This window comes from Pseudopipra pipra, chromosome 7 (genome assembly GCF_036250125.1).
Source record: "Pseudopipra pipra isolate bDixPip1 chromosome 7, bDixPip1.hap1, whole genome shotgun sequence".
NCBI classification, from domain to species: Eukaryota; Metazoa; Chordata; class Aves; order Passeriformes; family Pipridae; genus Pseudopipra; species Pseudopipra pipra.
In genome coordinates, this window is record NC_087555.1 from 10,907,686 (window position 1) to 10,933,273 (window position 25,588).

The window sequence follows — 25,588 nt, forward strand, 5'->3', positions numbered from 1 at the left end:
CTCTCTGGGTGAAAAACCTTTCTCTGATATGCAACCCTGACACAGCTTCAGACCATTCCCTCAAGTTCTTCCACTGGTCACCACAGAGATCAGTGCCTGCCCCTCGTCTTCCCCTCACAAGGAAGTTGTAACTGCAATGAGGTCTCCCCTCAGTCTCCCCTTCTCCAGGCTGAACACACCAAGTTTCCTCAGCTGCTCCTCACACTGCTTCCCCTCAAGGCCCTTCACCATCTTCACTGCCCTCCTTTGGGCACTCTCTAATAGCTTAGTGTCTTTCTTATACCGAGAGATATAACTCCTGTGCAGAAGCCTGTGAAACTATTAAAATTCTCACAGGGTGGTTCATGTGCTTCTCATCAGTGTCCTTATTTGAGCTTCATGACTGTGCATCACAGAAGGCTGCATCGTGATTAAGCCCACTGCATTGGTTGTGAAATAGCTCTGCTTCAAACAGGTGGAGACGAGAAGTCATGAATGGATAGCTGGCTGGGAAACATAGCTGGCAGAAGGATGGGGTGACAATTGAAGAGTCAGACTATTGGTTAATCTAAGTAGAAAAAAGTCAAGTAGATTGTTGGTGTGGCTGAGTGCCAGATCGTTTCTTTTCTCCTTGTTTCAAAACCACGGTGAAGTTGGAAACATGAGTGAAATAGTAAGAGCTGTTCATAAAATCTCATTCTGTCAGCTACTGTGTAGCTGGTATTTCCCTTCTGGAATCAGAAAGAATGGATGAATGGTTATTAATATGTAATAAGATCTTATGGGAACAACAGCATTGCAAGTGAAGGAAAAGAGGGATTTAGAGAAGGGAATCACTCATGCAAAAGTTAGGTTTGCCATGTGGCATGTTGGTGATGGTAGGACAGGCATGGTCCTGAAAGCTTCTGCCAGTGTTTTAAAAGATGGAAACAGCAGGATGCTTGGACCATGAAAGCAGGCGCCCTCTTGTCACTATGCTGTATCAGTTCCCTTGTTCCACTTCCCTGCCTTTTACCATGTTTTCTCATTCCACTGTAAACAGCTTGGGGCAGGGGTCGTGCCTTTTATTTGTCTGTAAAGTGCTGCTGCTTGTGAGGAATGTATTTTGTTGATTGCTGGAGGAACAAGAGCATCAATAACAGACCTCTGCATGCAAAATTCTTTAAGTCTCTGTAAAGATGCATTTTTCCCAATCTCTGTGCAAGCCTGTAACCCCTGGATTTCTCAAAGCCAAAGGTGTACACTAGAAAAGGGTTCAGTCTGTACTCAGGCCAAGCTGTGTGCTGCTGCCCCCCCACTGTCTGGGCTGGATGGGCTTTGAGTCTGACCCATTCATCGCCCTTGGGCTGTGTCACATCGTCAGAGCAACCCCAACAGAGCTTGTGTTCCTCCTGGGCAAGGGAAACGTCAGAAAACCCCCTCCTTCCATGGGACATCACTCCTTCAGTGATTACACAGCATTCAGTGCATGCTTTGTGTTAAACTGTACTTTTTGTTGAACAGCTCCAGGACTTTGGGTTGATCGCCAAAGAATTTAGAGGCTGGTCATTTTTGATGGAGCTCACCCTTGCTGTAGCAATATGTACTTTGCACTCCAGTGCACAAATAACCATATATTGTGGCTTTTTGTATTGGGAAATGGAGAATGATTTTTTTTTTTTTAATGCTGTTTAACACAATGTTTCCAAGCTTTTATTACCCAGGGACTTAATCATGATGGAACAGAAATCTGCTATGACCAGTCTTAAAATGATACTGTCTCTTAGTAGTGGCTGAAGCATATAAAACCAGTCAAGAATCCATTAAAAAAAAATCAAACAAGTAAATGTAAAATGTACATAATGTAAAAACAAATAGTAGATTATCAGTGCAGATAGTTCCAGGTCAGCATTTTCACATAGCAGCAAGAAGAAGACATGAAGTAATGTTTTGGACCTGCCTTAGCGTGGGTGTGGAGAGGTCCAAAAATGATGTGTTGTCACAAAACTGAGAAGTCTGAAGCCCTCTGACCACCCCCTGTGGAGGCATCTGTAATGAATCACAAGCAGTGCCTGGAGGAAAACACCCCAGAGTTTTTGCAGCCTCTTTGAACATGTGTTTCCAAGTCACCAGACAAGAGTGGTGTTCCTTGGCATGCCATGGCACTGGCTTGGGGTGTGGATGTGTCCAAGTGAAAATCCGTTGTGTGAGGAATATGCAAGGAGTAAGCAAATGAAGAAAAGGCAAATTAAATTGTTAGGTATTAAGCTTAGGATATAAAAGGGATAGGATTATTTCTTAGTTTGCCAGTCTTGCTCAGATGATTTTGCCATACAAGATTTTCCAGCTCTGCTTCATCAGCAGCATCTGGGCTACTTGCAGGTTGTGTTAAATTTTGTTTCCAAAATAACTTATACTGATCCATTATGGACACAAATAGAGAGCTAATATATACCTAGGAGAATATGTTAATGGTACTCTTAAGTGCCCCTCGCAATAGGTTGCTGCATTAATTGTGTGATATCTAATTCTTTCAGCACCTTTCTTTCTAATTCTTTCAGTGTGTGTGCCCCATTCCCCATCTGTAAGGTGGCATTTCCCTTGCATGCCTGAACCATGTGTGCAAGAGAAAGGTGAGCAGAGCTGCAGGTAGGCAGGTGCTCTGAATTGATGCCCAAATAGAAAGGGAAGAAAACAGGTACAAATGCTAATTAAAGAAAATATTTTTTTTGATACAGCGCTCAGATTTCAGCTTCCCTGCCCTCCATCCCTCAATATGTTACCTTTTGAATTTGTATGAGCTTCCAGGGTCATTTCTACTTTTAAGATCAAAAGGCTTTTCACAGTTATACAGGTGAAGCTATGATGGATTTCATGTGTTTTGGGAAAGCTTTATGGAAAGGCATTTCAAGAGCTGGATCATAGATATAACTGAGCAAAACAGATATGAAGGTGGTAGGCTGCCACTTCGAAGTGTTGATGTGTGTGTCTCACACCCAAACCAGCAAGTGAACAGATTCAAGAATTAAAATGCACAGTGTATACTCAGAAGCAGAGGAAATATAGATGCACGGCTGTGTAATGAGGACTGCTTCTTGTAAACAGTGCAGCATGAGGGCATAGATGCTAATTAACCATGCAAATTGAATTTGCCAGAAGTTCCGAGCAGGGAAGACATCTAAAAGCAGGCTTGATTTTCCTAGAGGATGGCATGAACGACTTGCCTTTATTAGTTACCAGGATGCCTCTAGGAGCTTAGATTTAGCGGAGTTGAGAGCTTTTTAGGATCAGGAAGGGATATGCCAGGGACGAAAATGACAGGTTCTTAGTTCTTTCTGAAAGAGCAGATTTGTCCTACCAGTTCAAGAGTTTAAAAAAGAAAAAAAAAAAAGGATTTTAAAAAAATGGTTTAATTTTTTTAAAAATTTAAATGAGACATTTTTGACTTAGTTGGTGATTGACCTTTTAGCTCTCTCGCCCTGATCAGTGCTTTGCTAGACTGTTAAGGATCTTTTGTCAGCTGAGAGTTACATGCATGAAGCTGTAATTGTGGGTTCTAACTAGAGCCAGGGGTGCTGACACACCTAAAGAAATCACAGCATTTTATAACTTTCCAGAGCCGGCGGCAACTAGGAGAGTCTGAGCCACGGTGATCTGTCACTGTCGTTATCTTCCCATTCATAGAGCTGTGAGAGAGGGCTATTAATCATCCTGCCTAAGGCCTGGCAGTGTGTGGAAATGCACAGAGCATTGCCATAGCTTCTGAACAGTCAACACGGCAGGATCTCACAGTTACTGCCTGCTTTAGGTCTGAAGTAATGACAAATTCATCAAAGTCTCTGTAAGGCAAAATTTTTCCTTCTGTGTCAGAACTGCCACCTTTTCTCCCCTTGAGAAGGCAACAATTGGCTTCTTGCTGAATTCCCGTGTGGCGCAAGAGGTAGTTTTGGCAGGAGGGACTACAGGGTGTTTAGATTTGTTGCAGTGGCAGTGAGACAGTGGTAGTGAGGAAAGGGTGAGAAAAGAGCAGAGGCCCCTTTTTGTATCTTTAGGGAACCACCAAAGTGGGATGAGAGTTGGTGCTGAGGGTGAATGTGCCACTTTATCTTCAATGTAACTGCTGGTGATCTGAGTACCTTAAGGCTGGGGTTAAAGTTTGCTAAGATTAAGTTTTGGAAACATGAGAGTGAGATCCTGTGTTTCTTGCTAAATCTTCTGTGGTCCTCAGCTTTTGATACAGGCTGAATTGGGAAGAAGAGTTGTGCTGAACTTTTTTAGTGAAGTCAGCCACAACTGGTGGTTTGTGCGTTTATTACATTGGTGTTACTGTTTGGGTTTGTCAGAAGTGGATAAGCAATTGTAAAAACAGGTCGCAGAGCTGCAGTATGGGCTGGCTTTGGCATGTTCAAATAAGCTTTTTTCAGTTTTTGCAGGCAATGTCACGGAATTGTTTTTAATGTTAGAAAACTTCTTGTTCAGTTTTGTGTGAGAAAATGGTTCGGTTTCTGTTGGAGTCTTATGTTGTGTGCTAGGGCAGGTGAGGAGATGGCTGGCAGCCATGAATGTCACGTTTATACATGAATGGCATTTGTTTTGTTATTCCAGAGAAAATTCAGAGTTGTGATTGAGAAGATGAGGGCTTGTGGAGTATAGAAGAAATAGGCAGCTCAATACACTCTTGTGTCCTGCACGGATCAGATTGGTATTGTGAATGCTGGTGACTTCAAACAGAAATGCCCTATTTGTTATTTTGCAAAAGTATTTATCATTGAAGTATAGTTAGGAGTAAGATTCACGGGCCATGCTTGGCACGTGAGGGAATAGCTGTGGAAGCTCACTGTTCCTCTCCACACATCCTCCACAGGCCTCATGGACTACTTGTGAGTCTGCAAGAGGTTTTTAAGGAAAGTAAACCTGATGCAGGAAGCTCCTCCACACTGTCCACATCTGCCTCTCTGATGGAGAGCGATTAAGGTCTGCAAACTGAAAAGGACCAAAAACCTGCTTCATGTTCTACCATGTCTGCATGAAGTCACCCAGAGCTGAAGCAACATACAGAGTTGTTAGGATTAACTGGGACGTACAGAGTTACTGGGGATTACCTGGGAAAGGGTAGAGGCTGCAGCATAGAAGAGGAAACAGCAAGGAAAAAGCCTCCATTACAGTTACATTACAGACTTTCTGCACAGAGAAACAGTAGGAGTTACTATCTTCCATACAGCATAACTTCTTATTTGCAAGCACTGCTCCTTCCTTTCTTCTTCCTACATTTCCCTGTAGAAATTTCCAACTAGTTCTCCAAAAGCCTCAGGGTGAAATCTTGCCTCCACCAGTGTCAGTGGGAAATCTCCCATTGACTCCAATTGGATCATTATTTCATCCTATTTTGGGAGGAATCTTTGCCTCACTGAGTGCTGCAGGACTTGGTCCAGCAAGAGAGAGCACTCCCTTGTCAGCAGCACAAGCCCTCCCCTTACTGAATTTCCATAATAATTCAGAAACAGCAAGGCTTTTTTTAGTTTGTTCTTTTTTTCCCCTTCCCTATTAAATGTAGCCATGATAGATGCCCAGTGGAAGCTGAACATTACCTCTGCAAAACAAGCTCTGCAGTAACTGTGGAATTTAATGGCTTTACATTCCCCAAACAGGCTGTGTATACAACAGGCAGTGCTGCCTGCCCAGAAGTTTCTGGTATTATGCTATCTGTGGATATAAATTCTAGTTCTCTTCACTTTTCCCAGTTAAAAGCTTCTCTTTGGATAAAGGAACAGCTGATCAAAAAGGACAGTTCTAGTCAACAGTCTTATTAATAACGACAACTCTAATATCATCATCACTTCCATATGGATTCCTTCTCAGTGACTTTACACACATCCACTCAATAAACATTCTAATACATGGGTAGTCAGCAAAATATTGATTATCTCCTCTACTTCATTTTGTCTTTTATAATCTAGGAAGTACCAGTGAAATTATATGACTTGCCTGAAGCAAAGCAGAGTCCAGAGCTTATATGTTGTCACCTTCCAAATTGCTCAAGCTCCTTCCAATTTCTAGTTGCACACACAGCTGCTTCCCTCATTTAAGCCATCTTTTTATTTAGATTAAAAAGACACCATAATTTAGGTAAAGTATAATTCAGGAACACCTACAGAAATCATTTTCATCAGTACTGAAACCAGCTGAAGAAATTTTATAAAGCAATCACAAGCCTAGTATTTGCAACACTGTAAGGAAACATCAGTCCTTCAAATGGTTTGTGTGCTCACACTTTGCCTGCTAAATTTACAAGGAAAATGTTAATCACCATTGGTTGTCAAATTCAAGCTGACAATTAAAGTCAGATCTCCTACACCAGCCTAAGCAGACTGCTCAAACTTACCATTTGTACAGAAGAATGGAAATTTTAATTGTTACAACAAAGACCTTCCCAAGCTGAGCATGACGTGTCATTCCAATACCTCTGGCATTTTATAACCATTCCCATTTTTGAACAGATGCAAATCTTTCTATGGCCTCCAACGTGCTTGTCTTTTAAGAAGCTAGATGTGACAGTTAGATGTGGCAACACCTTGCCTTACCTCTGAGAAGCAGAAATCACTGATACCATGAATTTCAAAATCCGCAACCCTCATTAAAAGCAAAACCAAAATATGCATGCAGTAGGAGAGTATCTTCGGGAAGTTACCGTATTCCACCAGCTTTACAAGATAAACTTGCAAATGTAACAGTTAAGCTGCTCTGTGGAAGAAGACGTGCAATAGAGAGCTACAGCTTAGAAAGAAGCATCAGCTCCCACCACACTGCGTTTTCAATGTGATCCCAAAATCCTAGACTTGCTTAATAGGAGAAGAAATGCTATTGCATACTTTATAGAACAAAAGGACTTTCCAAAGCTTCCTTCTCAAAAGCTGTTGCAGAAGGGCACCGGGTACTTCATGTACAGAGATGAATACCTAATACCTTCCACCACAGAAGGCTGAAGCTTCTTTGAGACAGCACATGCCCATACCTCTCCTTCCCCCAATACCTCATGCCAACCTGCAAGAGCTGCTGAATGAACAGCAGATGTTCACTTGCTATTGGGGCCTCAGCAGTGGCAGAGGAGTCTGAAGGGCCCTGCCAGAGCTCACTCTGCCCAGCAGACTCTCCAACAGTGAAACCAGCATCCTGTTTGAAAAATATTTTTCTGCCTTGCCTGTGACAAGAGCAGACAAACTTTTGGTTCTGTCGTCTCTCATAAGACAAAAATTGAAATACGTCAACCAAGAATCCTATGAAAGAAGATTTACAGGCAAGAGAATAGAATCAATTTCTTCTTCAATAGAAGATGCAGAATAATCCAGCTTACCTCTCTGTGGTGATGATCCAATCTGCTGTACTAACACAGGTACACACCCACCTTCCCCCCTCTGCTGTTGCTGTACAGACCAACCTGAACATACACAAGAGCCCATATGCCTTAACATAAACCTTTGGCACTACATTGGCACTCTGCATGAACATGTGAACTTTCAACTCTGCAGCTGGAACCAAGCAGAAAGTCTAAGGCTTCACACATTTTGTGAAGATAAGTTGTGATGATCTTTCCACATTTTCAGCCAGCACTTGCATATTCCTTAACAATGAAGGTGCCAAAAGGCTTGGCTCAGAGCCAGAGGGAAAACTGTCATCATTCTTAGCAATTTTCAGATGCAGTGCACAGATTTTGTTACATTATAAAAAATGTGCCAAAGGCTCTGTAGAGGGAAAGGTCCCCCTTATTCTGCACTGTGCTGTGTATCATGCTGCAAGACAGGAATGCTGAAAGGCCATTTCATATATTTACATTGTAAAGCAGACCAAGGTCTTGAATTTTAGGAAACTACTTTGTGTGAGAGAAAGAAAACTGTTGTTCTGTCAGTCTCAAGGTGAGACAGATGTTCTCCCTCCCTGTAGGAGAATGACAAGAGAATGTGTAAACATGTGCATAGGCATGTTTCTCCTCATCTGTGGGTTTAGGAGCAGCCTATTGAGCACCCTGTGGAAGTGTGGGTATTGCAGCTGAGACTTCCCCAAAATGAGGGAAGAAGACTGGAGCTCCCAGCTCATCAGATTGGTAAGGGATTTTTGAAACACTTACCAAAACTTTACATGTTTCTAGTACTTTAAACTTAATTCATATGGATTTTTTTGGAAAAACTGGAATAGGAGAGTAGTTGTCACTGAAGGAGGCTGTCTGAAGGACAATAAGAGGATAGGGGAAGGTCTGCTTTTCCCGTTTCCGAAACCCTCCAACGCAAGAGGGATATTGACCTCTGAGGTTAAATAAAGTCAGGGCCTTCAAAGCAGACATTGGTTATATGGTATCTGTGGGAAATAAGGCACCATGTACACACAAATGTCATATCTACATAAACAGAGCACAAATAATTGTGCAGTAATGCTGAAAAAATCCTCTGTATTTAAAAACCCAGGATGAGTAATTCTTTCAATATTGGTGTAAAGCAGTCCAGAGTATTGCACTGAAACACATTCATTAAGGCTCCAAGATGTTTTTCGAGCTTTCATAAAAGCAAATTAATGGATACTGCTGAAACAATAGTATAATTTGAACTTCATAGTAATAACTAAAAAGCCTTGTAAAGCACAAGTGCAAGCAGCAATGGGGCTGGGAACAAAAAAGCTCAGATTTCCTGTTACACGCAATTAAATAGGTAATCATGTCATGTACTCAATTTTTAATCTCTTTACACCAATAGAGCAGTATGATAAGTAATAAATTTGTTTTTATGAGAAAGCTTCTGATGTATCCTCAGTTGCCAGGAATGAAAACTGATTATGAAAAAGTAATTTATAGCAAAAATTTATATGAGATACAGAGCTTCATGGATATCAAGCCATATGAACAATTCAAAACTGACAAAAACATTGGTATGTTAAAGTTTAATATTAATTCCTCGTATTTCTGGGACCTTTACTCTACAGTTTGTAAAGCTTATATTTATATTACAGATTCTACTGTTTCATAGAAGTTTATATCTTTTTAAGTCTTCCAAGATTGGTGATATCCTGTTCATAGTGTGCAATGAACAATGCAATTAATATGGTTTAAAAATTGGGGCTGTTGCCTTTCCATTAAATAGATGAAAGATAACCCAGAACGAAATGAATCATATAATCTACATGCCTTTGATAACAAAAAGTGGTTTTCCTAATCTTGCAGCCCAACAGGATTCAACAAGAACATGAGCTCTTCCATCTCTTTTTTCCTAAACTTTAATCCCCATTCCAGTAAGACCTGCACCAGTCTCAGTCCCAACTCTCCTCAGGATCTTGTGATCAATTTGTCTTTTTATGCAATCTTTTCCTAATCCTGAGCCTAAAACAGCCTAAGGCTGGGCTTACCCCAGCTGAGTCTGTACAGTACACAGCTCAAACCCAGCATAAGGTCTGAGCACAAGCAAATGCACCACTGCCAACAGCACCCCCAAACCTGGCCCTGCAAACCATGAAAGTTTCTTCAGAAGCACAAACTTCACCTCACTTCTTTTATGACATTTTTTCTTTTACTTGAATCTGTTACTGAATGTATATGTGATATAGCTGTGTTATCGTGCCATCAAGTAACAGCAGTGTGTAAAGGAATGATTTTCATGCTATTCTAAATATTTGTAATTTGAAAAGGAAAACATTATTTTGAAAGATGAGTAAAAACCTTATGTGATTTGGCTATAAAAGAGAAATAGGCTGATGAGAAAATGATGAACATACTAAGCAGTAGCCCATTTTCCTAGCATGTCTCTTTACAAGAACAACTAGCACCAAAACCCTAAAGAAGTTTAAACTGTGAATGGTTCCTCGTTGCTATGGAAAGCATGACTTAATTTTGCTTTTAAATGGCAGATTTTATTTGTCTGTCTGTGCCTGGTGGAAAATGATTAGACTGAGATTTTGGTTTTGGATATCCTCGTAGAGGTATTGATGGTAGCCCCGTGTCTTCCCCACTGCCATGTGAATGTTTTCTGCTGGAATAGGCTGGAGTGATGCAAGTATGGCTCAGGTGGGTTGGGGGAATCAAAGGAACTTATTCAAGGACCTTTGGTGTTTCATGCTTGAGTGTACAACCTCTTGTTCTGAACGCAGACAGCCACTGTCTACAGGCCCTGTAATGGAGAACTGCACTCTGAGTAGTTTCTGAATAGTTTCCTTGGCCAGCTGTAGTTTTTCTGGCACAACACCTCATCATGGCTTTGAATTTAGCCCATTATAATTGTTGGATCTGTTTTATCCAGTGGAAATTCCAGTGGAAAAGTAAGAACTGCAGTCGTCCCACCCCACAAGCATCTATTGTAAAGCCAGAGATGATGGATTTTGTTGAGTTTTCTTTATGCTTGCTGGGCCAAATCCTCACCTGTTGTTTAAATTTTGAAGAAGGTTGTCTAAAACCAGAATTCCTTCTTCTGTATAGATGCCACCAGCTTCAAATTGCTCCAAATGTGCTTTACTATACTGCAAGGTTTGTTGGTATTAATTGCAGCACATTTATTACCCTGTAAGAGCTGTTATAAAGCTACTGCTTTGTGCAGGCCAACTGGCTAGATAATATCCCAGTGCTCTCAATTTTCCTTTAGTTTAGTTTATTTTAAGTGCAGCTCCTCTCTGGGAACTATCTCTGTACAAATGACGTGGTAGCATTCCAGGGCTGTGTCCTTGCTGCCAGCTGATTCATGTACACTGTGCAGGCAGGTCACCTGCAACCTCTACAGAAGTCTGAGTCAGACCAGCCTCGTGTACCTCGTTTGATGTGATTCTTTGTATGGTTTCTTTCTGTCACATGGATGGACAAAAAACTGTGTGATGTGAGTGTCCTTCCAGTAACAGCAGTCTGTACTCCTGTGTCCCCTTTTAGGACTGGCAAAACAGAGAGTTAATTTACAGCAGATACTTGGTGCCTTGCACTATTGGCTTTTTTGGCTTGTGTCCCATAACAGTCAGGAGGTAGGAAAACATCAGAGGCTGGATGGGGCCCTTTTTTTTTTTTTTCCTTTTTTTTTTTTTTTTTTTTTTTCCTCTTACACAGGAAAAACTGTATATTTTGGTGTTTACCTTTAGGGATAGAGCGACCACTTGTACAGATCCCTTTAGGTCTTCTGGCAGCTTGTTTATACAGCTGGGACCACAAAGACCAATGTCTTGCATTTAAAAGGATGGCAGAGTGAAAACAGATACTCCCAAAGGGTGAAGTCTGTTTTTCTTTGCTGAAAGAAAGGGGCAGTTTTCTGTGTTTTGTGACAGTGGGTTATTCCTTGGAGTCATGTTCCTAAAGCTTGTTCTCGCTTGCCCCACAGGGCTCTTCAGTGACCCCATGCACTTCAATGTAGTTGATGCATTTCATAGAACTTGGTAAAGACCCAGGTCAGCACCTTTTTTCTATAGGTCTTGCCCACCTATCAGTGTCACACACATCACACAGTTCCTGATAAAACTGAAAAATATCCTATTAATTTTCACGGGAATATTGTCATGCCCAGATGGTTGAAGTCCTTGTTCAAGACTCATACAGCAGAACTCCATCATCCTCATCCTGAATATGATCTCTGAAATGAGGAAGGCTATTGTCATATTTTGTAAATTGGCATCTCAGTACAATTTAGTACAATTTTTTTTTTTTAAATCCAGCAAAAAAATCCCAGTAAGTTCAAATGAATGGGAATTAGTGGGTGGTGCTGAATAGGGCTGGGACACCACTCTGAGCAGGTGATAGGAGTGAAGGTGTTCAGCTCCTAAGAGTCAGGCTGCATCTGGGCTGTGAGCAGAACCCATTGCTTGTGTCAGTAGGAGTTCCTTTTCTAAATCTAGTGAAAGAGTTTTCTTTATGGAAATGGAATAGTCTTCTAAAAAGATGCTTAAAAAAACCTTCCACTATTTGATGGAGAGTGTTGCTCTTTCAGTTGAGTACAGTGTTGTAGAGCTCTGCCTTTTTTTTAAGGAGTTGTTGTGCACTGTTAAATCCTGCAGGATTTCTTTGTTGCAGGAGGACTGTAGATTTTGATCCAGCCTTCATTAAAAGGAAGCCTTTTAGTTCATGGCTTGGAACTGCTCTTGCATTTCCATAGAAATAAAGGAATCTAAACAGCATGCAACTGAAATTAAATCCATGGAAGGACAATTTCAACCAACTTATTTTCCTGAACATATTTGGAAAACAGAGGGACAGGTCTGTGAATTTATAAATTTGAAACAACATAAAAAGGACCTTGAACTTTCAGTCAAAGAGGCATGTAATTAAATTTCTCCCTGCTCCATAATTTTCTATTGTATCCTTGTTACCTTTTTTGTCATATCTATTTGCATCTTCACAAATCCAAAATATCTTAATTTGAATAAAACAAAAGCCTATTCATGCTTGTACTATTCATGTGGTTTAATTGGTTTACAAAATACAAATGTTCTTTGAAAGAAACTGATTTGATTTCAAGAGGCTGGTAGTTGTCCATCATATGTGGTCCTTCTTCTCACAAAAGATGAAGGAACAGAATTAGACATAAATGGGCTTGCTTCAACTTGCTTTGGTTTTGCCCCTGTTTGGGCTGAGCTCTCACTGTTGCTCAGTGAATACAGTAGGAAAATATTAGGGTTGTAGCTAATTGCACAAACAAAAATAGTTTTCCACATGTGAAGTTTAAATGGAGAACTGAAAATACTTTTCAAATGCTCCACTTTCCTGTTCTAGGTAATATCAGCATGATCTTGAAGACTGCAAAATTCATTATGGTCTTGGAGCTCCTGGGCAGATGGTGTTATGTGGTAGAGGTAACAGTGTTGTATACCAGTGTCAGTCAGGGTTAGAAAGAGGTTCCAGATTATTTTGATACTTAAGTGAATATGTAACAGAGAGTAGTTGAGATAAGGTGGTATGTTCTTGCATCCCAGATTATGTACATCCAATTAAATTTGAATTGAATTACAAGTAAGAATTAATTGAAGCAATTTCTGATATCTTATATGGAAGAATCTGTTAAGTAATGATTCGTTAATGTGGACCAAGATTTTTAATGCCATGGGTCTCAGTAAGGGCCAGATGGAGCAGGTGACAATGGGAGGGGTGGGTAGGCAGCGCTGCCACTCTGTGCCAGGAGGTACTGCAGTGTTTGAGCACAGAGAGGGGCACTGTGCTGGGTGACTGATGGACTTTGCAGGTTCAGCTTCAGGTCAGTAGGGCCAATAGAAACTGAGTTTGAAAATCTGGCCAGATAAATAGCTCCCTGTGTAGGTGCAGGTTTGTGATTTGGAAATTCAGTCTTGCAGTGTATCTGAATATCATCACTGCAGACATCTTCAGTGATCCCATTGCAAATGTGTTCCTGGTGGGGAGGAACTCCTAACCCTCCCAACACACTTCTTGGCCAGCTTCATAGCATCCTGCTGTGCGGTGGCCCTGTGAGCTGAGCCTCTGTGTTGGTCCCCAGACATTGTGTTGGGGGACCAACTGTGTTCCTCTGGAAGCTGGGAAGATATTCCCTTCACTGGGTCTGCCTTGGTTATTTGGTGCAGACCTCTGCAATGTCTTTTCTGCTGCTGCAGATGTGGGAGAAACAGCCCTTGGTGTCTTTCTGTAAGAGCTCTTCCTTGGTTAGAAGAGGAAAATATTCTTTCTCTCAGTGTCTGCTCCCAGATGAACAGCTACTTCTTGGGGTAGCTGGGAAAAGGGAAAAGAGATGCCGCTCTGCAAACTTTTCTATCAAGAGAAGGACCTTCTAGCAGTAGCTGTATAATAGCAACAAGGCAATACAGCACAGGTTAAACACCTCAGTGTGCAGGGTGTCTGGTGTAATTCAAATACCAAAGAAGAAGTTAATGTAGAAAACTGTTAGTCAACTCATTAAATTGATTCGTGTGTTTATCTGGAGAGTTATCTATTCTTCTGCAGGAAGAACAGCATTTTATGGTATGATTAGTTACTAGTTTATTTAAACTTTTTACATGTTCTCCAATACAACCAGGCAGGGACCACCAGCTCAATAATATTCATGTTGTCTTTGGGGCACATCTGAGTGTGGGGGGAAATATATGCAGAGTATTTCATGGAGGCTGCCTGCCCCTGAGGCAACTTTAGTGATGTCAGCTCCTCATCTGTGTGCCTTCATGAGACTGTGCCCAGAACATACAGGCTAAACTCAGAAAGGGAAACGTGCAGAGCTGTCAGTCGAGTCTCTCTGGCTGTCAATATAGTTTATGTTTAAGCACAGACTGAAGGGCACAAGAAGATGCATTACTGACAAAGTAAATCAAATCATGGTTGGCAACAGGTTGCAAATGCAGGAGAGAACTGATGATGGATAGGCAATGGAATTATAAAGCAGAGGGAAGTCTCTGAAGGATACAGAGATCATAAAAATGGAAAATACTGGGTAGAGGCAAAAATAATCTATTGTGTTACCTCAATGGGAAAGTATTTGCATGTCAAAAGAAAGTTTTATACACAGCCTAATGTGGTGGTAATAGGAAAAAAAAATCTATTTGCACTGTCATTTCTTGCTCTGTATTTCTCTGAGTTCTGAGGCTGCTGTAAAGAAAATATTATCTCTTCTGAACTGCAGATTAATTAGTCAAGATAATGAATAATTCAAATCTTGAATTTACGCAAAGCATCTCTTCTCAGTTTATATATTTTGCTAATAGAAAAAGAGAAAACCAGCTTCTTGTTGCAATTTGAGATTTTTTCAAAGCAAAAGCCTCAGTTTATGCTTTGCTAAGATGAACTAGATCAGGAGTTAATGGTAATAGATTTAGCAATCTGCTGAATAGGCAACTGTTTACTATGGAGCACTTCGGTTGTATGAGAGATTCATTAGCTGAATCTCATTTAATGTGTTTACTTCTTGACTTTCACAGAAGAAAAAAGATGTAACAACAATTATTTTTTACTTTTTATTTGCCATGTGAATCATCCAGCTTCACTTTTTCTATGCCAAGCAGAAATCAGTCTGGAATACTTAATCAGTATAGATTATAGAAGTATTTTACAGTGATGGAAGTACAGTTGCTTACTTGATGTTTACTGATGGCAGAAGAGCTGCTCACATCTGGTCATTTGTATGGGTGTTGTAAATACTGTGTTTGCCTGTGGGAGAACTGGAAGGGAGCAGGTCTGTATCCCCCCAGTGATGCTGAGAAGGCTCTGTGTTAGGCAGCTGCTGTCAGCTTCTGATAATCTCTGAGCACCTTTGTGTCCATTTTCCCTTTTACACTGCTAACCCACAGGGGTGCTGTGGGGATGAGTCAGCCTGCCCCTCTGCCCTGAGGGCTGACCCTGGGACATCTGGGGCCTCTCCTTGACACCAGCACCTTCAGTAGGTGGTGAAGAAGGGGCTCTAGCAGAGTTGTTTTCTTGTGGTTGTGAGCGAGGCTGCCGTGCCCTTTGAGGAGAAATGGGCCAGCTTGGTGTGAGAAAGATCAGATTTGGCTTAAATACTGTGATTGCTGAAGAGGAGCCAATACCATGTCTAGGACTTTGTTGAGCCATGGAGGCTTTGATGACGTGAACCTCTGGTACTTTGGGTAAAATGTACCTTCTGAGAGAGGTAATGAGTGTAACTAGTGATTCATGTAATGAAATAGTGCTGTCCCTGGACCTCTTCCATGCAGAATGAGGAACTTCAGAGCCCACTGTGTGGCTGGAGCCAGCTGCTGCACAAGCTCATGCTGCAGAGTCATAGAGCCATAGACTGGCACAGACAACATGACTTAGGTTTGAAGTATTGATCTATAGGGGCAAATCCTACTTCTGAAAAGCTGGGAACCAGCCTGAGTTTGTTGGTAACTTGGTAAGTACTGCTTTTCTGGGTGGGGGGAAGGGGGACTTCAGTGGTTGGAGTGGGCTGGGGAAGAGTATCTTTTTGCCACTTCTCTGAATGTGGCATGTACAGAGTGATACTCTGCAGAGCAGAGGGGAGTAGGCTTTGCACATCTGAATTTGACTTGACCACTGCCAATGAAAAATGGTTAGTAATACTGTCACTGCTCTGTCTTTTATAAGACTATTCAGAGCCAGCTTTCAGACATCTTCTAAAAGCCCATATCTGGTGCAGGCAGATTTGCAGGGACATAACATACTCTTGTTCCCTAAAGATTTTCCTCCACCTGCTTAGGTGTAGTCCTCTGATGTTATACAGTTGCTATGGAAATAAATGACATCACTGTCTGGGGAACATGGCTTCATATGAGAAATCAATAAACTAGAGCAAATGAATTGTCAGACAGCTAAGTTGCCTCCCTGTCTTACTCACATGGAAAAAAAAGAAGGTGGATGAGAAAGTGATAAATAATATTTTCTTTTTCCCCAAGGAAATGTGTGTTTTCTAAGCCAAATGTCTGTCGGTTGTTTTAGACTTCAGAAGAGCTCAATAATCCCCTAAAGATGTAAAAGGAATTCAAGTCAGGGAGTTGGTAATTTCCCACTAGCTGCATTGTATCTCGTGTTCCAGTTATTCCTGTTTCACTTTCTGTCTTTGGTACCTGTTGGATAGTAGAATGCCATAAAAGGAACTGGGAGAGATGTACTCAATTAGTTCCATGAGATAATTGGAACTCCTGCAAATACACCATCACCTCTGTCTCTGAGTCTGCTTCCTGTTCCCTTACTCACTGTCCTCCCCTCATTAGGTGCCTCTGTTGCTGCCTCTGCCATCAGGCTGCAGGCAGCACGGGCAGGGCATTCACAGAGGCCACCTGCCTGCAGAAAGCCAGGTGCCAGTGCTGCCCCCCTTATCCCAGGTGCCACTGCTGCCCTCCCTATCTGGGGAATTCAGTACAGCCCCCCCTGAGCCCCGGGTGTGGAATGTATGTGACACTTGGCAGCCCCACTAGAGCCCAGCCCACTTCTTGGGGTGATTTTACACATAAGATCTCTCTTCCTAGGAATGAAAGGGCTTTCCCTGTTCCAGGGGTTATTCTGGGTGGATTGCTGGAAGCATGTGAGTGCATGTAAATTCTTCGCTGCAGTGTCACTTAGGTACTGTCAGTGCAATAATCCCCAGGAGGAACACAACCAAATGAAGGTCCCAATGTGAAGCATGTGTCCTAAATGGCTATTTCTGACACAGATTATAAATTAAGGAAATTAAATTGAAAGTGCTTTTACTACCAGGAAAAAAACCCTCTAGAATAAATGTTAACTTCTGTACTTAAAAGAAAACTCCAAATGGTTTAAAAAGCTGGATAAAGTCTATTTTGTGTGTCATGTATGAAAACAGCTATTATTGTGAGAAGCAAAGCAACTGATATTTTGCAGATTATGTTGTAATGACACTGGTCCTTCCTAGTCGATATGTGATGGATGGTGTTAAAAGGATTAGGAACAAATTCACTCCTTCACAGGAAGGTTGAGCAGGGAGACTGTGCTGTTTAGTGAATTTGCTGTCACTTACTGAGGAATTAGCCAGCTCTCGTTGTGACTGGAGCGCCTTTGAATCCTTGGATAATTTCTGAATGCATCAGCCATGCAAGAAAAGCACTTTAAGAGGTGAAATGTATACGCTGTACGTACCCATCTGTGCTGCAGTGGGCTGTTTTTCAATATTTACTTAAAAAAGCAGGCCTGGACTAAAATATATGTAGGGTAAGGGTCCAGCTCTGATAGGATTTGGCATTACAGATGAGTTGTCAATGTAGGAGTGCTGTGGTTTATGGCTGAATGGAGGAGTTCAGCACTGCATAGTGTCATTAATCTCTTTGCTCCTAAACATTAGATTTATCACTTACCAGTTGTACAAAGGCAAAATAAGCAGTAAGATAATTACCCAAGCGTGTCCATGGCAGCAGCCTGGGCTGCCAGTAGAAGGATGTTGTATATATGTAGTTTAGAACTAAGACATTTGAAAAACTGCTGGGTGTTACTTTTATGTATGAAGTCAGGCATTGGTGCAAGACACAATGGCCTGAGGGTTTGGTGTAAACCCTGGTTTTTGTAACACCCCTCATGAGACTGCAGATTTGCCAGCTGGTGTGATTGGGCTCACCTTACAGTTTCCCTTTTGCAGTAACTTCCCATTCCATGTCCCAGCAGAGCACAGTGATGACTGTTATTCACTAATCCCCTAACTGGTATCAGGAACCCCACACAAGCTTGTAGCGTTTCCCCATTTCAGGCATCGTGAAGAAAAACAATATTGGGAGAAATTTATCTGTGCAAAACAGGCACTGAAATGTGATAGAAACATTTTGGTAAGAAAAAGATCTTACACTTTATTGTCTGCTTTTCTGACTCTTCTTTAGAGCTGCGTATGATAGCAGGAAATGCTTTTCTTCAGTGTCTTTCTATTTAAACTACTAGTACTTTAAAACTTCGGGGTGTGGGATGACCAAAGTATCAAGAGCAACCTGCAGGGACATGGCACATAGTTCTTGGTAGAGGTCAGTCCTGTCTGCTTCGCACATACAGTTCTGTTGAAGTCAATAAAACTATTTGTGTGGCCAAGGCAAACAAGATTTGGCTTGGTTGGGAGACAGCTTTTAATAGCAGACTTTCACTAAGAAGCAATGATCCTGTTGTCCAGAAATGTCCTTAGTAATAAAGAAGAGAACAAAAACAGAGGAAAGCTCTCGAGGAGCAGAATAGCTCCTGAAGTCTATGTTTTTCATGAAATATCAATTATTGATGAGGGTTTTTCTATAGCATCCAGCTAGTCCAGATGAGGAGCACTCATGCACATACGATCAGTGAGTTCAGAGAAATTGCCTAAATAAATAAAACAGGCACAGTTTTGCTTATTAAATACTGAGTGGTTTTCAACTTTGCTTCAGCACATTGGGGAGTTTGAGTGTGCTTCTCCAAGGGAGAGGAAGGAAAATAATAAGAGAGGGTGGAAAGTGAGAAGTAGTAGAAGGCACAGATTTAGCTCATGATAAGAGTAGGTGCAGGCTGCGTGCCATCTTGGAAATGACACATACAAATACCCCTAAGTTTGTGCTGCAGCTCCTCCTTGCTATTTTGGAGCATGGAAGAGAGACTGAAAGTTTTCTGGAACAAGGAAGGGGTCTTGTTGCTTGCATAATGCAAAAGATAGGTCTGGAATATGATACATTATTTACCATTTACTCCTGTTCCTCTGTAAAACTAACGAATGCCTGTTGCCTCTTCTGGCTGCCTTTAAATTTTTTTTTTGGATCGCAAATGACCATTAAAGGCATCAGGCAGCAACATCTGTGAGCATATATAGCAGCAGCTAGTGCAGCTGTACCTAGGGAAGGATGCACAATCAGCTCAAAATAGCTGACCAGGCAGCTCCCACTTCGCAGTGCAAGGTCCCCCATCATGTGGGACAGATCAGTCCCCTGCCCCACATGGGGTCGGCTCCATGATGCCCCAACCAAACAGCTGGCAAGCCAGCACAGCCAAACCACAGCTACTGCAGAGATTGCAGTGCAGTGGCCTACTGTCCTTTGTCAAGTTCCCCGATAATGCATGCAGAGTCTGTAGGGTGTGTGTGTATACAGGCGCACACGCTCAGAGGTTAAAACTGTCCTCTGCAGAGAGCAGCTCTCTGATGTGGTGGCAGAAGGAAGTGATGCGTGGAAACAATGTTAATTAAATGTCACATTTTGGAAAAATTAGATGCCAGGTCAGTGAGTTAAAATACTGGTGCTGTGTAAAACAGAAAACACGAGTCTCGTGATTATTTCTATAAACATCATCTTTATAATTTGCTTATATTCTGGTCGTTGCTGGCAACCCCAGTCAGGATGCAAACTGCATTATGCTAAGTGTGTTTATGAAGTACTTCAAAGCAGTCTCTTACTTAACAACCATTGGGTTTCTTTCTCTTCCATATCTGTATGTGAGAAGCCACAACTGTCTGTTCATTTATGCCCTGTGCCTACACAAGAAAATAACGTGCCAATACACAAGTGGCTGTATCTGTGAGGTAGAATTTGTAAAAATTATGTGTTGAAAACTATTTTATCTGCTGTATATTTAAGTAAACACAAGATGGAGATGGAATTTGTTACATGCCACTCGATCTCAGGAGAGAATGGGCTAAATGGCACTTTCCAGAGAGCTAATGACCATGTAAGGGGAGATGCTTGGTATAATTATATAATAGTAGTAATGGTACAAAGGCAGCAGAGATGCTCGGAGGTTATTTCTCTTGGGCACTCAATCTGAGGGACAGGATGTCTCCTCTTGTGTAGTGGGGTGCATGGAAAGTGAGGGTGGTTCTGTGTCAGAGCAGAGGTGACAAGACAGTGTCAGCTCAGCTGTTTTGAAATCCTTCAGTGCTGAGAAGTAATGCCCAGGAGAGCTTGGGAAGCTGGTTGCAGCACTCTCTGAAACAATAGTGTTGATTCTTAACAAATCTTGGAAAACTGGGGAGATTCCGAAGGCCTGTGGGACTCTTAAGCCCTTCTGGTGTTTAAAAAGGGCACAAAAGCATAACCCTTGTTGGTAGGTCAGGTTGGCTTGATGTTAGCTACAGGCTGACAGGGCACAAATTGTTTGAGACTCTGCATTAATTTAATACTCCAAAGTATTAAAGGCTAAAAATATAATTCCTACTTACTATGGTTTAACAACTGGTAGATTTGTCTAAATTTTTCTTTTGGTAAGGTTATGTGCTTTTATGATTAAAAAAACAGCGATTATATAATATGCTTGGATTTCTCTAAATCATTTGAACTAGTCATGTCTGTCTTTTTGATTAAAAGCAAAATCCAGGAAACTCACGTTGTATTGAATTAACCTGCTAAGTGGAATTAAAACCTGAGATTTTGAAATGAATTTGTTAACAGGTACAATATGAACAATGAGACCCATTCTTGTCTTCCTGTAGCTACTGTTAATAGTGCCATGTTGGTAGAGTTTGCATACAGAAGTGCAAGCAAGTAACGAGGACATCAGCTTACAGAATGATGTAAATCACTTTTGTTTTCATTCAGCCAAAAGTAAGGTAATATAGCAGGGAACTAAGAGCCCTACTTACATAAATAAGGTAAGAAATTTCATATTTGTTATATATTAACCAAGGTGATTTAAGGTCTAGCTCAAGCTATTATAAAAAATCTGCTCTAAGCAATACAGCAAGTGAAGCCTGATGTGCAACCTGGAATGCAGGGAGAGAGGTGCTGAGCTAGACAAGGGATCACGTCTGTACCATATAGAAATGCAACAGTATAGAGAACCATGCAAGTCAGTTCTAATGGGCAGGTAGTTCCATTTTTACTCCCTCCTCAGAACAGCAACTGAATTGCAAAGACCACAGCAGCACAGGCAGCAGGGTCTCACCATGGGCAGAAGCTACTGGCTGGCAGCTGATGAGGTCAGGATTGCTTCATGACCCCACCATGGCTCCAAAGGCATGCTGACCAACAGGTGCATGTTTTGTGAATAAAATAGCTATGAGGGAGTGCAAAATACGTTGTTATTTAGCTTAACAGACTCAGTGTCTATGGGTTGAAAGGCTTCTCTTTGTGCGCAAATTCTGGGGGAAGGTGCTTAGAAAACAGTTTGTCTTTTTCTGAGGCCCTGATAGCATTACTCAGCCTTTTGGAAGAGCATCATCCTTTTGTGCCAGCTTTCATTAAACACTTCCCCTGTTTCCCAGTTTTCTCCCTTTCACGTGAGGGAATTTCATCTTGTTGCCCTGGAGCAAAATGGTCACAACTGTCTTGAGTGTGTTCTTATTTTGTGAATCTGCTGGCCTCGTTGGCTGGGGACATTTGGGAAGGGTGTATGTCAGCATCTGCTCCGGAACAGCTAAGTGTGTGCCAGTTATCAGGGCAGTGGGGAGATGTTTGGCAGACTCTTCCCATCCCGCTCTCCTGGTTTGGCAGCTGTGGGCCACCTGCAACAGCAGTGGGGTTTCAGTCACAGGAAACCTGTTTAAGAGTGCAAAGCCCTGCGTGCTGGTGGGCTGGCATGGGTGCAGTTGCAGCTCAGTGGGTGCCTCAGCAGCAAATTAAATTTTCCATTTCTGAGCTCAGTATAAACATAAAACTTAAAAAAGAGAGAGACGGAAAGCTAAAAAAATGATAATTCCACCCTTTCATGACAGCCACATCGGGCACCGAAGTGCTGAGATGTGCAAATGCTCTGACTCTGCACACTGTTTGCAGGAATGAAGCTGTAGTCAATACCCTTCTGTGAAATCATTAAACAGAACAAGCCAGACTGTCGTGGGTGTCTTTCTATTAATTGAGCTGGAACTTTGGACTGGGAGTGAATGTGGCCTGCAGGTGCTGGTGGATGCTGATTGCCTTCAGCTATTAGTAATGACCACAAGGCATTAGCTAAATGTTGCTTTGAGAGATATTAAATGAGTTGTCAGCTCGCACTGTGCTTTAAAATCTATTGAAATAGTGACTCAGTCGTTGAGCATAGGTGGCCATCTCATTTCAGCCGGGGTGGACTAGTCTTAATTGTACTGGAAGTACCAGTGTGGGGTGACAGGAATGGTCCTGGGTGTGGGTTAACTTCTGAAGGACTACAGACTTTCAAGGTGGAGGTTCTTCATCCCAGAAAAAAACCCCACCGTATAGAAAGGATATGCAGAGCTCTCCAAACTGTGAGCAGCATGAATAAAACAAATTGGAAACTGATGTTTATTTTTGCTCGTAATAAATCTAAGGTACTTCAAGTGAAACTGTCAGGTAGCAGTTTCAGGACCAAAGAGTATACCTTTTTTTCATACAAGAAGTATCTAAGCTTAAATACATTGCCAAACATGCTTTGATAGGACTGTTAAAAGCAGAGGTAGTTTCAAAAAAGTAAAATCATGATATGAAAATTGTTTGGGAGCTATTAAAAATGTCATTGCTTACCCAGGAAGCCTCTCAGTCCTACATATCTAGAATTTGTCTAGAGAACCTGTACTAGAGGAGTGTCACTGGTCAACACCTAATGCCCTCCTCTAAGTCTCCCATGTTCACAGCTCAGAGATTTCTGAGAGCTTGAGAAGGTTGGGTAGAACTTTTTTTTCTTTGGTATTTACTTTTCTCTCCTGGACATGCACTGTCATTAGAGAAGAACATACTCTATTTGCTTGTGGGAGCCTACACGGATATGAAAAATGAAATTTATCCTGTGGTGTAAGCATCCTGCCCTCTGGAGAAAAGAAGCAACCTTCTCTCTTGTGAGGCCTCCCACTGACTTTAGTGAGAAGATCATCATGACTAACAACTTAAAAGCAAACCAGGTTATGCACAGGTAATAGAGGTTCAAAGGGATGTATGTGAACAAAACACATTTTGGTTTTTGCCTCACTGGCTGGTTAAAAATGTTTTGGTCACTACAGGTGGCCTCAAAAAAGGCCTTAATTCTAGGAGGTAAGCATTTAGATCATTGAAGGGAGAAAACAGAAAGCCTGATGCCAGAGTAAGTTGGTATGGTGGTTCTTTTTTTAATACCAACTTCTTTTTTTGTTCTAGCTGCATACTTTCAGAGAGGAATATTTTCTCCCCTGTTGTGGCGCTTGTATTAGTTTTTCAACAAAAGGCTCAAGGGGCCTGACAACGCACAGATAAAATCATACTGAGCTGTGCTTCCTGGAATGTGGCACATCAAACAGGCCTTTGTTGGGTGGTTAAAGAGCCTGTTTCGTTCAGATGCTATTTTGACAGAATGCATTGTTTTCAAAGACCCTGGGAATTATGCCCATAAAATGCATTCAGCACTACATTTATGAGGCTCAATTCAGCACTGGAACGGTGTTGTCTGGGGACCTTTAAAGACCAGACATGAAAGCAGGGCCGTAATCCTCACATTGAATCTCATCTGTTGTATCGCGCTGTCTCTCTTGGCGCAGCACGTCCACATCTCAGTGTTTCTGAGAGTGCCAGTTTAATATTTCTTATTTATTATCTAAGCCTTGCATGGTTGTGCAGTGTGATGTAAGTATTGTATAGCATTGCACATGTTCTATGAAACACTATAGGTCCTTCCTTCTGCACTTTTTCTAGTGGCTCTGCTGAAATGAAGGCCTCAGCTCACAGTGCTATGTAGAACTGCTTTTATATTCCTTAGTACTAATTCCTAAAAGATGACAATAACAATATTTGCCAGCTTTAGGAAAGGACTGTCTAATCTGTTAAAAGATACTGACAATTGTGAGTATTAATATGTAGGAAGATAAACATAGGTGAACAATTTCTGAAACTCCTAGAGTTCTGTGGGTTTCGTGGGGTAAAATTCCCCTGATGCTCCTTCAGGGATGTTGCTGACTCTTATGTACAGGTATGCACTATCCATAATTACATATATTTTAGCACACACCTGGGTTAGTTTCCTGTTTAACCATGTGGTTGTAGGATTGCACTGCTGACACAAGAGAGTGTGTGGAAAAGTTTGGTTTGGGGCTTGGAAAACCCTCTGTGGGAGGAGTTTGAGTTTGGATACGATTTAAGCCACATGTGGAATTGTACCTTCTGCCTCTACAGTGTGACCACTTCTGTTGGGCACCACCAGCTATTCAGAGCCTGAGGAGAATCTAAGGAAGCTCTGAAGTTAAAAGCACCACAGGCCTCTGGAATCAATTGACTAGCTCCTGGGTTATGAGTGAAATAGAAAATGAGCAGTATGTGTTGATGTATTTCTTACACAGTTTTGACTTATACGAGGTACAGATGTACAAACCCTTCCCGTATTGAATTGGCTGTATTGCAGCTGTTAGTTGCATATGTGATTATTTTCTTTTTAGTTTTGACATTTTTTGACTGGCAAAACTGTCAGTAACCCCAAACAAAACCAAACAAAATAAACTTAGCTGGAATGGAACTACACTTTAAAAGAAAACATAAAGTTGTCTTGTTCCTGGCATAGCTTTCTCCATTACCTGAACTGATAGAACCTACTCTACTTGTTTGGAGCTGTACACTGTATCTTCAGTCAGCACTCCTTTACGGTGCTACTACCCAGAGCTACTTATCTACTGTATACAAAATACAAGTTTTCCTTATCCCTCTGTGTCTGTACAGTCTGCCCACATGATTTGACTAAAATTCGTGTCTTCCTGCTTACATTTTGGTTCTTTCTTGGGACTGTTTTTGTGTGGTTTTGTGGTTTGATTTCTTTTTTTTTTTTTTCCTTAGCCAGTTAGCATAAAACTTCAGGGTTTCAAATCTATACAGCCAGTTCCTTTAGCAGCTTACACTCTTTGCAGCGTGAGTGCTCTCTGGGCTCTGACACCTGGAGATGCTGTGTGTCAGGGCATGGTTTTCCTACGAGGTGTAGGCTGTGAAAGGCTGCAGCCTGGAAACCGAATGTGCTCTTGTGAACACTTGAGGATTTAGTGTCTATGCTCCAGCAAAAAGAGGAGACCTCTCTGTGTGTCACCCTCTGGAGCACAAGGTAGTCTTGTATGGTACAGGGAGTCAGCTCCCGTGCTCATATACAGACACTCGAGAAGGAAATGGGCTGCTCAGGATTGGAAGGTGAGTTTGGGTTCATGTGGTGTTTGACACTGTGCACCCTGTGCTCTCCAGTGTGACCTGCAATTCTGGCTGGCTATTTGAGTCATGGCAGGAAGAGATCTCCTGGAGAGAGGGTGAGTGGTGCTTCATGAAAATCAGGCCCCACCAGGGTGTGGCAGGGAGGGTATCTTAAAAGGCCCAAACTTGCCCATCACTTTTGAAGTTAAGGAATTTAATCAGTTTA

General features: G+C 41.7%; 1 protein-coding gene and 1 long non-coding RNA gene across 4 annotated transcripts in view; both read left to right on the forward strand.

Moving 5' to 3' along the window:
• The window catches only part of PLCL1 (phospholipase C like 1 (inactive)), a 193,734-nt gene that overhangs the window by 83,935 nt on the left and 84,211 nt on the right, over window positions 1–25,588 (forward strand). The window lies entirely within an intron of this gene.
• LOC135417018 (uncharacterized) lies at window positions 11,016–21,352 on the forward strand. The gene is made up of 2 exons (XR_010431864.1): window positions 11,016–15,354; window positions 15,432–21,352. It is a non-coding gene; the product is annotated as an uncharacterized LOC135417018 (long non-coding RNA).